Consider the following 14,674-nt stretch of genomic DNA (forward strand, 5'->3'; position numbering starts at 1 on the left):
AGAGTTTTATACTTTAACGGACACGATCAGTTATTTCATGGAATAACTAGGTATTCTATAAAATAACGGATTTCATACTTTAACGGTAACATATACATACTCAAAAAAAAAAAAAAACTTTATAATTCCTCATTATGAATAAAAGAAATTTTTAACATAAATTTCAAGGAAATTTATTCTTAAATGTATTTTATATAAACATTTGCTGCTTTCCCCACGAGCAGAAAAAAATTCGATCAAATTTTCTAGAGTACTCAGAATTTGCATCTTTTTCCGATTCTGTATTATGATCACTTTTCAAAATTTCATCAATGTATTACGAATCTGGCGGATCATAATTTTTTCTATCTGTAGGAACACTCGAAAGATATCTTTGAATCTCTGCTGCTTGCATTCGTACTCAGTCATTTCTATGACATTAAAAAAATCTAAAACGCTAGCACAAGCAGTATACCCATGGAATTAACCCCAATCCTTCTGCAAGAGATAAGATACATTTGTTCATTGATTTCTGAGGTTCTGATCTTTTTCTTATAGCTGCCACATGAAGGTATAGGAAGTTTAGTTTAGTTATATTAACGTCCCGTTCAAAGCAACACTAGGGCTATTTTGGGACGGACCTCGTCATTTTGAACCGCGGTCAGATGACGAGGACGACACCTAAGCTGCCCACCCCCTCTCCACACCACACCTCACCAACGGGAGGACATTTGGCCCTGACGGATTTATCGGGCAACGGACCCCCTTACACGGCGGTTCTTCGCTGGAATGGGGTCTCGAATCTGAAACCCTACGACTCACAAGCCGAGATCTTACCACCAGGCCACTACGGCCCAAAGAAGGTAGAGGAAGGAATAGTTAAAAACTTTTATAAATTCTTAAAATTTTTAAACAAAAGAGAAAGTACAGGGGTCAAAAAAAAAAAAAAAAAAAAGACGTGCGTGTGCTGACGGGTTAAATGAGATTTCTAAGAGGGATTCGCAGTTTGGTGACCGATCCCGAAAAACATTCTTTGAGTATAAGGAAATAACCAGCACGCTAAATCTGACATTGTGGGTCATATTTCAAACGCTGATGCGCCTTGGAAGCTTGGTGCGCTTGGAGACTTTCATCATAACCAAAAAGCGATTCTAAATTCGAGTTCCGTTTCGAAGTAGCGGTCATCTAATTTTAAATGTGTTCCAATGTTCTAATTTTAAATATATTTTAATGTATAAAGATGTAATCATTGCTGATTTTATATCTTAATATAATTTATTTAATCATAGTTTTTGATAATGAATCGTATTAATAACGATTGCCATAAAGTGTGTTTTAATAAATAAGCAAATTCAATACAATTTGTTACCGAAAAGCGATCGGTCCATAATTAATGTATTTAAACAACATAAAATTTGTTTTTCTTTGGAATAAGAAGAGAAGGAGGAAATAAAATAGAAGTGACTTGCATTTTTAATTATAGTAATGATGATGGCTTGTATTGATTTGATAATATTTTAGATGCAATTTGAATGAATCTACTTCTTGAGTCCTCAAAAAACTACGGTTTCAAACATTTTCCGTTCAGTTGCATAAATTCTGGTGAAAAATTACGTTCACAAACAGGAATGAAATATATTTCGCAAAGAAACAATCGGCAAATGAATAGCGCATGTTCTCTAACCTTTTTTTTTTTTTGAATAAATTAAAACATTTGCAGTATTCTGATGATTTATTTTAATTCATGCTTTTTGCTGAAAAAGATTAAAAATTACTTTTCAGCATTCACGTTGTTGTTTTGTTTTTTTTGTTTCTTTTGTAACATACAAAAAATTATTTCATGTAGTTACTGTATTTTGCAATGAAAAATATACTTTGAATATTTTTTTACATCTTTCCTGCTTAAAAAGAAATGAAACGTTAGAAATTATGGAAAGTTTTATAGTCATTTAATAAGGCAAGTGTTTATTAAGCATAATACGTTTAATTTAGAAACCATAGATATCTCCAGAATTTTCTTCCCATCCCATAAGAATCGAGATAAACCATTTAAATTAATAAATTTATAATACTTATATTATTAGGTAACATTATGTAACACAGTCATTTTTTCAAAGTCATTGGAATTTAATTTTATAAGACAATTCTTTAAACATCGATTGTATAAAAAAAAACGAAATATAAGAATTCTCGAATTTTTTTCATGTTAATTTCATAGCTATGATTTTTTCATCTATATGTTATATTTCACAGTTATTGCAATCAATAAATTTTAATCAGAGTCTTTATTAAAGTTCATAATTCGATAATCGGATAGTTCATATTCAATGTGATCTATTCGATGATAAATCGTGGATTAGTTCGAATTTTGGTGGAGGGGGAAAAAAACTGTTCCTTTTTTGCGGTAATTCCAAGGCCCGGAACTGAAGCGAACTCAGTTTCTGGAAAAAAAACATGGAAAACGCAAAAAAGAACACGACCTTGTGTTCCGCTTGGAACCGACCTTGTTTTGTCATCTCTCGTTTCCCTTCTCCCCTCCCCCAAGTTCAATGTCGCTGTCGTGCGCGGCTCACGAGACCTTGTTCTATCTGCATTTCCCTTTTTTCGCGCCTCTTTCCCCTCTTCTCCCTTACGTTTCATCCCCTGTTCGTTGTAGACGCAAGGTGCGCCCACTGTTGAGTGCATATTTTCGTAGAAGAGGGAAAAGGGGGGGAGACAATGGGTGGAATGCAGAACGGCCAGGCGAGTAAGGTATAGTAAAATCGTCTGTTGCTAAACTTGTGTACCTTTTCCATTCATACTGGCGTCACTTTGATTCGTATCAGGTCCTTTTCTACCTACAGCATCTTTTATCAGCTAACGAAGAATAAAAGCAGTTATCAAAATTATGCAATTTTCAATCTGCACGTAGATAAATTCTTTTCCTTAAATGTATCTCGAAATAAGCTCAACGACAGAGACAAATATATGATTAGTGTAAAAATAAATCTAATAAATAATTCATCTGCTTTCATCAGCATTGCTTGTAAATTATTCAGAATACGTTGAAAAAGTTTTACAAAACAGAATATATATATATATATTTAAAAAAAAAACCTCTTTTTTTGGAAATTTGTTAAAGTAAAGTATTCAGATTTTTAAAAATGAAGTAAAAGCATTGTTATATTTTATTTTTACGGTGAACCCACTTCCAAAGCTAGAGCACCATATATCTATATTCCCTTTTGACTCTGTTGCTACTGCACTAAAATGTTATTCGATTTTGATGAATAATAGGTTAAGTTATACTATATCAACCTGATTCTTTGTATCAGGTACGCAAAAGTATAGGATATACAAAACTGATGCAGACCAAGAATACCAGATAGTATAACACTTGCCTTTGTTATGCCAAAGCTGAAGAATTTAAATATTAACATGATAATATTTTTAGGCCGACATATGTATTTCTCGTAATTATGTGATGAAAAAATCATTTCTAAAATAAATAGAATTTGGATCTCAAGTTACCAAATTTAGCACATAGCTTTTTCTTGAGTATAGAAGATGTTCTATAAAAAAAAAGATGCAAAAATTTTAATTAAATTTTTTAACTAATTAAAAAAAGCAAATTTGCTTCGTTTTCCCCTCAATAACTTTGTAGCAAGTTACCGCACAAAAACCATTTTCAATCTATTTAAATTTTTTTTTTAATTTCCAATGTCATCAAATTTTTTAAAATTTTAATTAATTTCTCAAAATTTATCTTAAATGTAATTTGCGCCAATGCTTTTTTTAAAATAATGAAATTCAAATCAGGTTGATTGTTTCATCCATTTATTAATATGCTTTTATCAGAGTTAACATTGTAATTAAAGAATTTTTTTTTTCTGGATATTAATTCTAAAATAGAAAATTCATTTTCGATTTTTTTAAAACTTTATAATGCCTTTAGGCACCCATTCTTTCTATAAATTGCGTGATGCAAAAATGCAGTGGCTATTGCAATCTAGGCAGACGAATCAAACATATCATGCTACGAAGTTTGAGAGTAGATTTGAATCTCCTTTTCTTTTCTTTTCCTTTTTCTCCCACAATCCTTTTCGAAAAGATGGGAGAAAAAATTGCGTCTCCAATTTCGTCTCATGAAATTAATTGCGAGGCCAAGTGAATAGCAAAATGAAACATTAATTAATGATAAGTTGAAAGAAAATTAATTAAAAATAGCAAAAAGTTTCAATTATTTTTACCCAGAAATATTAGATAATTAGAAATCTACAATTTAAATCTTATCAAAATCCTTAATGAATCTTATTTCAATCTAAAAACCACTTTCTATATTTGAAAAGGGGGGGGGGAGTGCCTTCTTTATACATTAGGCACTACGTAATATACAATTGCACAAGAAACCTTGAAAATTTCCGCTTTAACCTCGAGAATCTTACTACCCTCTTCAATAACGTCACACTTTATTTTTTCTTGAATAAAATATGGAAATCAGTTAACGTTTTTAGATACTTAATGCTTTTAAGAAAGCAGGAAGAAAAGATGCAATTTTTTTTTTTGTTTAAATTTCGAATAATTATTAAGAAAATCTTCGATACGTTAATCGAGAAATTGCATCTTCATGATTAGTTGAGTTAATAGTAAGCAACGAATAATTTTATAGAAACGAAAGTTAATTTACACACACATACACATATATAGCTAAAAGAATACTTTTAAAGTTAAATTTAGAAAAAAATTAAAACAAAACTGTAAATTTCTATGAATTATAAAACATAAATCTCAGAATTTAGCTGAAGGAAAAAAAAAAAAAATCATCTAGAGGAATCTGACGTCACTGAGCAAATTAGTGGACAAAATAATAGAAGTTTTGCTGAAACGGTCATGCCAGTATTTTAATACTTTGGGTGAGTCTTTAGAAATGTAGATGCAAATGACTAATCATTGCCAAGAAAAATTTTAAAAAAATCTAATTATTATAAAATGACAAAAGTATCCAATATATTTCTAAAAGTTACAGTTCATGACTTGCATGTTTACTTTCTCATGTTTCTAAGTTTACAAAGAAAGAAAACCATGATTGTTAAAAAAAAAAAAAAAAAAAAAGATTTTTGGCGAATCTCCAAGTTTCACACTGTTTGAACCCGAATAATGCATTCGGGAATTATGTTTGTCTACCTCATGTTCTGTTTGCCTGTGAACACAATAATTCAAAAACATTTTGAACTAGACGAATGTAATTTGGTATGTGGTATTTACACCTAAATTTATAGATTTATAATAAATGTTAAAAGAAATCCAATCAAAGGAAGTTATTATGTCTTCAGTGGCATATTTCTGACTAAGCAGCTGTCTAGGGTTGATAGACTGAGAAGGGACTGCAAATAGGTTAATTAAAAAAAATTTTTAGTCGTCGTCAAATAAATAAGTTTGTAAGTCCTATGAATTATAAAATATTCAGGAAATATTAATCAAGTTTAATTTCGTCAAGAATAATCAATTGGTCAGGTTCCTGTATGTCCCATTGCGTTCACTTAGTTATTAGAATATCTATTAATATCCTCTGCTGCAATAATATCGTATAGAAATTAGGATATCCAGTATTCTGGAATGATATTAGTTAGATAAAAAAAATTAATGCATTCTCACAAAGTCTTCAAAATAAGAAAGATTAACTTAAAATAAATCATTAACATGTTAAAAATATGCTGAATTGTGAAACTTGATTAATATATTTATTAAAAGAGGGTCCAATAATGTGAAGTTCCTCGAATCTCAAAATGTATAAATCCGCTACCGTTTGTCCGAATATAAATGAACACTATGCCTACAAATTAAAGGACTCTATATAGATAAAACTGGGGCTCAATTTAAACATCTAAAGTATAGATCCGTAAAGCATAGATCGATCGAATTTTAAATAGAATCCGTCGAGCCCCCCCCCCCCCATGCACATAAGCGCGATAACAATGTTTTAAACAGAAATTTATATGTGATCTTTTCATTAAAATTGTAATACGGTGAAACATTGGCCAGAATGGTTGATAGAAAGGTATACCGGGTTTTTTTCACAATATTAGGAAACGCAAAACGCTCATGTGCAAGATTCAGAATATTAAAATCCAAATACTTGTGGCACTCACGGCTTTATCACAGGTTCACGATTTTTAAGTGGAGGGAAGGATATAACACCTATATCAGGAAGTATGCGAGAAAGTTTCAGGGTGACCACTGCCTCTGCTTTTAAAACCATAATGCAATGAACGCCAAAAAATTGCGGGCTTGAAGATTTGAAAACGATGCTTATGTTCTCAATGCAGTCAATCTGTCTAACATTACAGTCACATGATAAAAGAACTTATCATCTGCCATTTGGCTGTTATCTTTGTTAGATTACAGATAACCGTTTTGTGGTACAGTGCGACGTAATGCACTTTTCTTCTGGAAGATATGCAATTAGTTCCAAATTGAGCAAGTGAATTTGAATCGATTCAACTCTGTAATTGGGAACAGATAAGATGAATTGCTAGCTCTTTCAAAGTATAATTTAAACAATGGTTTGAAATGCTCCTTTTGTCCCATATTTTTTTTTTTTTCAGGTGGTAAAAAATGCTTTGTATTTAACAAATTTTACCTCGAACAGAATATAAAAAATAAACGGCTCGAGAATTAATAAATGGCATACAACCTAAATAAAAAACGGTTTTTATCAAATTTTAACGAAATGTTTTATTAACAGTTTCTACTTAAGACATAGAAGCTTTCGTTGCTTTAATATTGTGGGAATCCACTTCCGTTTTCACTGATATAGAAATTTATTGAAACAATTTTTGAAATTTCGTGGAACATCGAACTGAATTGGCATCAACTGTAACAGATCTCCAATTAGGAAACTACATAGAGCCACTAAGTTGAAATGGAGAGGGCGCAGACAAGAGGAAAGAAAATATGTAACACACGTGGAAGAAATGCGCAAAAAGCTGCAATTTATGGAATACCGTGGAAATATATTGTAAATCAATAGTAGAGACACCTTTGGCGACCAATTGTTTCGCTGGAAATGGGAATAGTAGTTGTGACTGATTTCAATTGAATCTTTTATGCACAATTTGATTGTAAGATTCTTGAAACAAGTTCTTATACACAATTTGATTCCAATTATAATTTCTGAACCAAAAGTTTTGAATCATTAAATTATGAGAGACTTTAAAGTGTTCCAATTTTAATAGCCATATACTTGTTTAATTATTGTGTGGAAAATGGAATCATGTCCCAGGTTATCATAGAACTAAAATGTCTAATGAGTAATCTATTTTAAATTGCACATTGCTTTTTGTAAAATTTCACTTTTTGATTTCTTGGAACAGAAAGAATAAACAGAAACTTCAACAATAGATGTCATCACGCGATTAAATATTTGATGAAACTATTAGAACAGTTTAGATTTCGAGATCACGATAAAATTATTTTTAAAAATTACGCAAAAAAATGTGTAAAAAAATATAATGCACATTACCATCCTCCAAGATATATATATATTAAATTAGTGTATATTTTACCAAATAAAACTTACGAGTTCTATGTCAAATAGTCTGGACTTCACAGTTAATATTTTCGTCTGTTAGTATTTGTAGAGATTAAACAATAAAGATATAAATCTAATTCCACAATTAACACATTTCGACTTTCCATAAATTGCACCTAACGAATATGATAGCTTAATGAAAAAAGAATCATAACTTTTAAGACAAAAAAAAAAATAATAGTATATGTTATTAATCATATGTAGATAAATATTTAACAAATTATATGTATGACAAGCATAAACAGCAAAATATTCCATTAGCAATATTTATACTGTTTTATGAATTTAAATTTCTTAATAAATAATAAAACGTTAATGTTACAACAGGCGTAACGGACCCGAACTCAATAATCAAAGAGCATGTATTTCCCAGAACTTATTCCATGAGTCATCATATCACAAGCCAAATCCCAGCTTATGTATTCCTCACAAACATTTACTTTCGTAATTTTGAGGGCCAAATCTCTTACACGGGCTGATAGCATAACCTTCTTCAAGAAAAACCTTTCCTTCTTATTCAACTCGCAAGCCTTTGTCAACCAATTCCAGTCTTTTATCGCAGCCTATCACTTGACCGCAGACGTCGATAGCACTTCGTGAGGAAACGTCAGCATCTACGTCAGCATAGCATGTACTATTTTTACATACTGCGACGTCACGTTTCTTTCTCGCGTATTTTTATTAGCAGATTTTCTGTGATTCATAGTGGCGAGGCGCTTGCTCGCTTCCGCGCCGGTTATTATGCAACAGTTAGAGAATGGAATCCACATTCGATAAACATTTACGCAACTGTACAACGTTTTGTAGCCATCGAGTAAGACGAGACCTTTTCGTAAATGCATAGAAGAAAGAATACCTGAAATGTGAATTTATGCGACTATAAATTCGGAGATGAAAGGTTGGGAAAGAAATCTGGCTGTGTTTCTGGTGCAATAAATATCAAAAGAAAACTGTTATTATAGTATGTAAATGGTGCCGATGCGTTGTTGAAAGAGGCAACCAGTTATTTACATATAACGCTATAAATTACTACAGATTGTGTAAGATATGTAAATATATATCTTGTAGAAGATCATGCGGCTGATTTTAAAATACAGCTTTGCAGTGCAGTAATTTACATGACCGAAAAATAGCACGTTCAGTTTTACATATAATTTGATTAGAATTTATTTGATTTACGTTTTAATTTTATAGAGGCAAAGGGTTGAAAAAATATCTGCTTGAAAGAAGAATATGTAATAAAGAAGGTAGTTTTCATTCAAAATTAACAAAAAATCTTTACTAATAATAAAGAAGAAACCAAATTTGTTATAAATATATTGGGAATGGAAATTGAAGCGATTTTTTTTTAATTTTAAGTAATTAAAATTAAACCAGATTTTTGCGGGTTTTTTTTTCGATATGCTTTTTAAAAATATTATCGCAAAAAAATTTTAAGATATTTTAAAAATTAATAGATATATATCGCCTTGAAATTTTTAGCATTTCTTTTTCATCTGTATAACATGTATTTAAGCAAAATTGAAAAATATCTTTCCAAATTTGCATTTGTTAAGATTTATTTCAACCCTAATTAAATCATCATAACGCTTGAAAGCCTATTTGATAGATACCTACCTTAAACCATTATTTACCACGGTTAAATACATACAACTATTTAGTTTTGATTTTTCTTGTAAGATTAATTGCTTTTTATTTAAACATGAAAAACTAGATGTGAATTTCCTAACCTCTTTTCCCTTTACCGGATAATATATTATTGCAAATTTAGAATTCTTTTTTAGAGGGGGGGGGGGTAATTAATTCAACATCTTTAAACAATAAAATTGTTGTTATATATTTTTTTCATATGCTTTTCATGATAGTTCGAATTGGACTAAAAATGAAAAAAATTAGTATTCCATTTAAGCTGGGGAAGAACTTTCAACCTTCTGCCAGGTTTGTAATTATCAGTTGCACCGAATGTCTGCCTGTTTTCAAAATAGAAGAGAATTTTAAAAGTATATTATGAAGCTTTACGTCATTTGTTTATTTAGAACATTGTTTATTAAATATTTTGGAAATTTGCATTCTATCCTCATCTTTCATTTATTTAACTTTCTTGGTCTGCATACTGTCTTCATCTTCATCCTCTCTCCCTCTTCTTTGTCACCTTTCTCTTTTTCCAATTCTTGTTCGGTTATTTCTTTGTCATCAAGAAAGATGATGTCATCGATTTAAGCTTACCGATCATCTTCACTGAAACACTATATATATTTATTTTCTTTATCTTTACTTACAATAAAAGTGAATGTGGGGCACTCTACAGGCTAGATCGTCTGACCTAGAGCTACCAGGTATATACTTTGGAGGATGGAAATGTGTCTATAGCCCTAATAAACTTTGCATCTGAGTACTTAGAATTCTCTAAAAATACTTCTACAACTGTTCTTTACATTTTTTAAAAAAAATTTTAATAAAAAATTTTTTATTTAATTTTTTTATAAGCGAGATACTAAAACAAATACTGCGGAAGATAATTAAATATTTTTGTTATTTCAATTTCTTATAAAATGTGTTAATAAAGCGTAAGCAATCGATTTAAACATTTCTTACATAAATTAAAATCAATAAAAAAAATATGATTTTTGAAATTTCGCAGAGGAAATCTCTTCCCCCCCCCCCCTGCCGAGTCTGGCATTGCCTAAAATCCTTTGCCCATGGGCTGCCCTTGCCTAGGGCTTACTTTTCTTCTCCCTTTTCTCAAACCTGTGTGTTGAATTGCGTATTCGTATACTAACAGCATCCTGTACTGAAACTCACGAAATGTCAGCCTCCTTAGAAGTTTTTTTCACAAAATTTTTTTCCTAAATCCGCATCGTGTTGAAGTCGAAATTAAAACCGAAACTACAATCTTAATTGTAGGGCTGAAGCAATCCTTCCGCCACCATTAATTTTCATTAAAAACTCGGCTGCCGGCAGAAACCGGAGTGATCGTAAATAAAAAAAGCGAAGATGCCGAGAAGCGGTAATTAAAATTTGGCCGCGATTTTCACAGCTTGACTGATGATGAAAAATGGACTCTCCGATGAGGAACATAGATCAGCGTAACGCGAGAACTTAACGGCGATTTATTTCTCGTGCACGGCAGAGAAGGAGCCTGATTTGGCGATTTTATTTACGGGAAAAGAAAAGGTTATAAAAAAAAAAACATCAGGATTGGTCTTCCCAAAACTTTCTCGCATACTTTCTAATAAACTTATATTTCCTTAAACTTTTTTTATTCATGTGAGTTGAACAATGACAATGGATTACTAGTTAAATTCGGCAATGAAATTTTCACTCGAAAGCATAACCATTGTTCAGAACTGCATAACATGTACCTTATTTCATTGAATTTTACGTAACACAGTTTTTCAATGCTTCATTATCTGATTGAACAAAGTATATGAAAGTATCATTTCAGCATCATATATATATATATTTCTTCACTCATTATAGCTAGAATAAAACGGAAGAAAATGCTGAAGTCATCAGTTTTCTCGAGCGCGTGTTAAAAGTAATTAAATAAAAAGTGGGAATTGGATCAGGACATAAGAGTACATTTTAAAACGATATTAATATGGGCTAAATTAAGATAGAAATTAAGAATTAATTAGGATTTTAATTAGATTAAGAGAAATCATTGCATATATACATTAATGAACATTGCGAATGAGCAGTTAACAAACACTTTTATCCTAGCATCAAACAGAGGCGGATTAAGTGCTCTTAGAAGCCTTCGAAAAAGCACCTTGCATTTACCAATTTAAGTTTCAGGGTCTCTTCACACTCACCAATTTCCGAAACCAAATAGTTTTTATTGGCTTTATTTAAATTCTGTTTAAAGAGTTTTTAACATTTTCAGGAACGGTGGTTGCAAAAGAGAACACCAATTTTAAAAATTTCTGTAAAAAAACTATTGGTTTTAAAACTCAAAAAATTGTTAAAAGAGTGCAATTAATTTCTTTTCTAATAAATAGATGTCAGCTCGAGAAATTATATATTGTTTTTTTAGTATTAATTTTATGCTAAAAAGGCTTCGATTTTTTCTTTTTTTTTGCCTGAAATGTGGGAATTTTTTTTGAGTTCCTTAAGAATAGAAATTTTATGAAAATCAGTCACCTGCTTTTCTTACAATACACATGAATTTTTAAATCATAATTCTTTTTTTAAAATCATAATTCTTTTTTTGAATTTTTAAATCATAATTCTTTTTTTGAATTTTTAAATCATAATTCTTTTTTTAAAATCATAATTCTTTTTTTAAAATCATAATTCTTTTTTTAAAATCATAATTCTTTTTTTGAATTTTTAAATCATAATTCTTTTTTTGAATTTTTAAATCATAATTCTTTTTTTGAAATCATAATTCTTTTTTTGAATTTTTAAATCATAATTCTTTCTCTAATTTTGAAGCTTTTAATGAATTTAAGAACAAACCAAAGTGGTTTATTTCTGGGTGGTCTCATTTAGGGACACCGCTCGTCTAGGACATCCGTTTCTACGTTGGCTTACTTCTATTTCGCCGCCTGTATCCGTGGGAAAGCTATAACTTGATATTTTTCAGAGAGGGGTAAATGTCAGAAGTGATGGCATAGGCTTTTTTTCCATTTTTTAGATGTATGTGTTGTCAATGCGTTTGTTTTACATACGCAACTGCCAAATTCCTATAAGACCTCAGGAGTGAAAACACTGAAGGTGTTTAGAATACAATTAATTTCAGATTTGATGTTGATGGGGAAGGAAACGTCAGTTTCGAAACGGCGTAGCCCCTCTTCGACATCAATAACAATAAAAAGAAACAAACCATTTGTGCCAGAAGAAACTAGATTCAAAAATGCTCATCGCATGCCCATCAAGTGTTCACCTCGAAGATTTGCTTTATGCAATTCCAAAAAACAAGTGCATAAAACACGAACAATGCGCAAAACATGCAGTGTGCCATTGTGTGTTAGACAAAAAGACACTCCTAGATGTTTCGAAAGATTTCATGCCAAATAATAAGTTATTCTTAATTTTTTTTTTCTGTTTAGTATTTATCAATTTAAATTTAATTGTGAATATATATTTTTAGCATTTTAGTTAGATAATTCTTATTCTTAATTGATATCTTTTATTAAATTGCAATGGTTTCTATTTTTGATTAGTTATATATATAAGCTATAATTTGCCGGCGTCCTGACATACGGGTAGCGCGTCTTCCTCCCCGTGATCTGGGCGTCCTGGGTTCGAGTCCCGGTTTGGGCATGGTTGTTCTTCCGTTGTTCTATCTGTAAGATGTGTGAATGTGCCCTCCTGCAAAAAGGGGTTGTGTAAGCGAATGAGTGATGCATGAGTCGCAAAGTCGTACTCTTGGCCCTAGTTGGCGCTACTATAAAAACAAGAGACGCTCTCCAACCTGCTTAAATCGTTGTCTTCGTAACAGCGGGCTTGTCCATGGCAAGTGCCATAAGAAACAACAACAACAACTGATATAATTTAGAAATTTCGTAATAAATATGTCATAAATTGTATTTTAAATGTTTCAAATTACCTAAAACATAAATAAAAATGTTTATTAGATAAAATATTCATAATTACTGCTATTATCATACGAAATTTGAGCAAATAATTTCTAAAGATCTTCTTACGTAAAGATTGCTTTAGACGGGTGGTGTCCTGAAACGAGAACTCTACTCCTTGTGGAAGGAGCAATATTAAAAAAAAAATTTTTTTTTTTTGATTGCAAAATCTATATTTACACGATTTATTAATCACATTGATTGGATTTTTTCAATATATTTCAAAAATTTTGATGACACGCCCCTAAAAGGGTTAAATCATAAATATTTTGACAAATTGAAATAGTAAGATATTTAAATGAAATTCACTTTTAAAAAATGGAGTCAGGAATTCGCATATGAAAATTTAGATCTAAAAGTACCTAAGCAAAGTAATAAAGTAAATTATAAAAACTGTTTTAACCCAATTCAAATATTTTTCTCATTCAATATTTTGTCAGGACTGTTGACTTGTGAGTCAGTCAACACCTCTGTAAAAAAGATTGAACCACACTAAATTGTAAGCATCAGTTTGATAATAACATGAAAAAAATACAAAAAATAATATTCTGAAATGCAACGGTTCTTGATTCTAATTTAAATAAAAATATTATATAAATTAAATGAAAATATAAAATTAAATTACTCTAAAAAGAATGCAAAAGATTCAAAAGTCTTCAGAGCTTTACAGTTGCCTACTTCATCTTTTTTATAGTCCAATCCTCCTCCTTCTTTTTTAATAACTAAAAAGCTTGAATTTTGAATTTTTTTAACATCTAAATTGCTCTATAAACATTTCAAAGACCATGAAAATCCATTCAGATGCATTTTCAGCACTTAGATAAATTCTATGTTGGAAATTACTCTTTAAATTGCTGATTTTTTTATCTGAAAACCATAAATCCTGCAACTGTAATATTGCTTCTCAGTTTTTTGGTAATTTTTCTTCAATGCATCTTTAAAGTACTTGAAACAGAAGTAAGGCATTATTATCATGAACATTACCATCATCATGAACATCACGATCATCATCACTATGATCACCAACATGATCATCGCTATCATGGTCATCATTATCATCAATTTTTATACCGTCATTACTAATATAGATAATGCACACTGCAATTTATAAGTTACGTAAGACTTGAAAAGTCAATTTTAAGTTGTGATTCTTGAAAACAAATTTTAGAATACTCTTACAAATGGTTCTTTAATTTACTTCTTCTCTACATCTGGAAAAAAAATTTAATTAATATTCCCAATGAAGCTCTCTATGTGATGTCTTGTGAAAAAGTTGAAAAATATGATTTAAAACTCTGGTTCTATTTTGAGCTAATCATAGCTTTTTAAAATATTCGAATTTCAGTTAGATAGAATGACGGAGTGACCGGGGGAGGTATATATATAATGATATTTTAAAATCTAATTTAAACTTCATTAATTTCCTGATTTTTAGCTCACTTTAGCCCATATTAACCTCATTCTAAAATATTCTCTTATTTCCTGATACCATTCCACTTTTTCTGTTTATTTAATGCAACAGAAAGCTTTGTAAAAATGCCTT

This window comes from Argiope bruennichi, chromosome 1 (assembly GCF_947563725.1).
Source record: "Argiope bruennichi chromosome 1, qqArgBrue1.1, whole genome shotgun sequence".
NCBI lineage: Eukaryota > Metazoa > Arthropoda > Arachnida > Araneae > Araneidae > Argiope > Argiope bruennichi.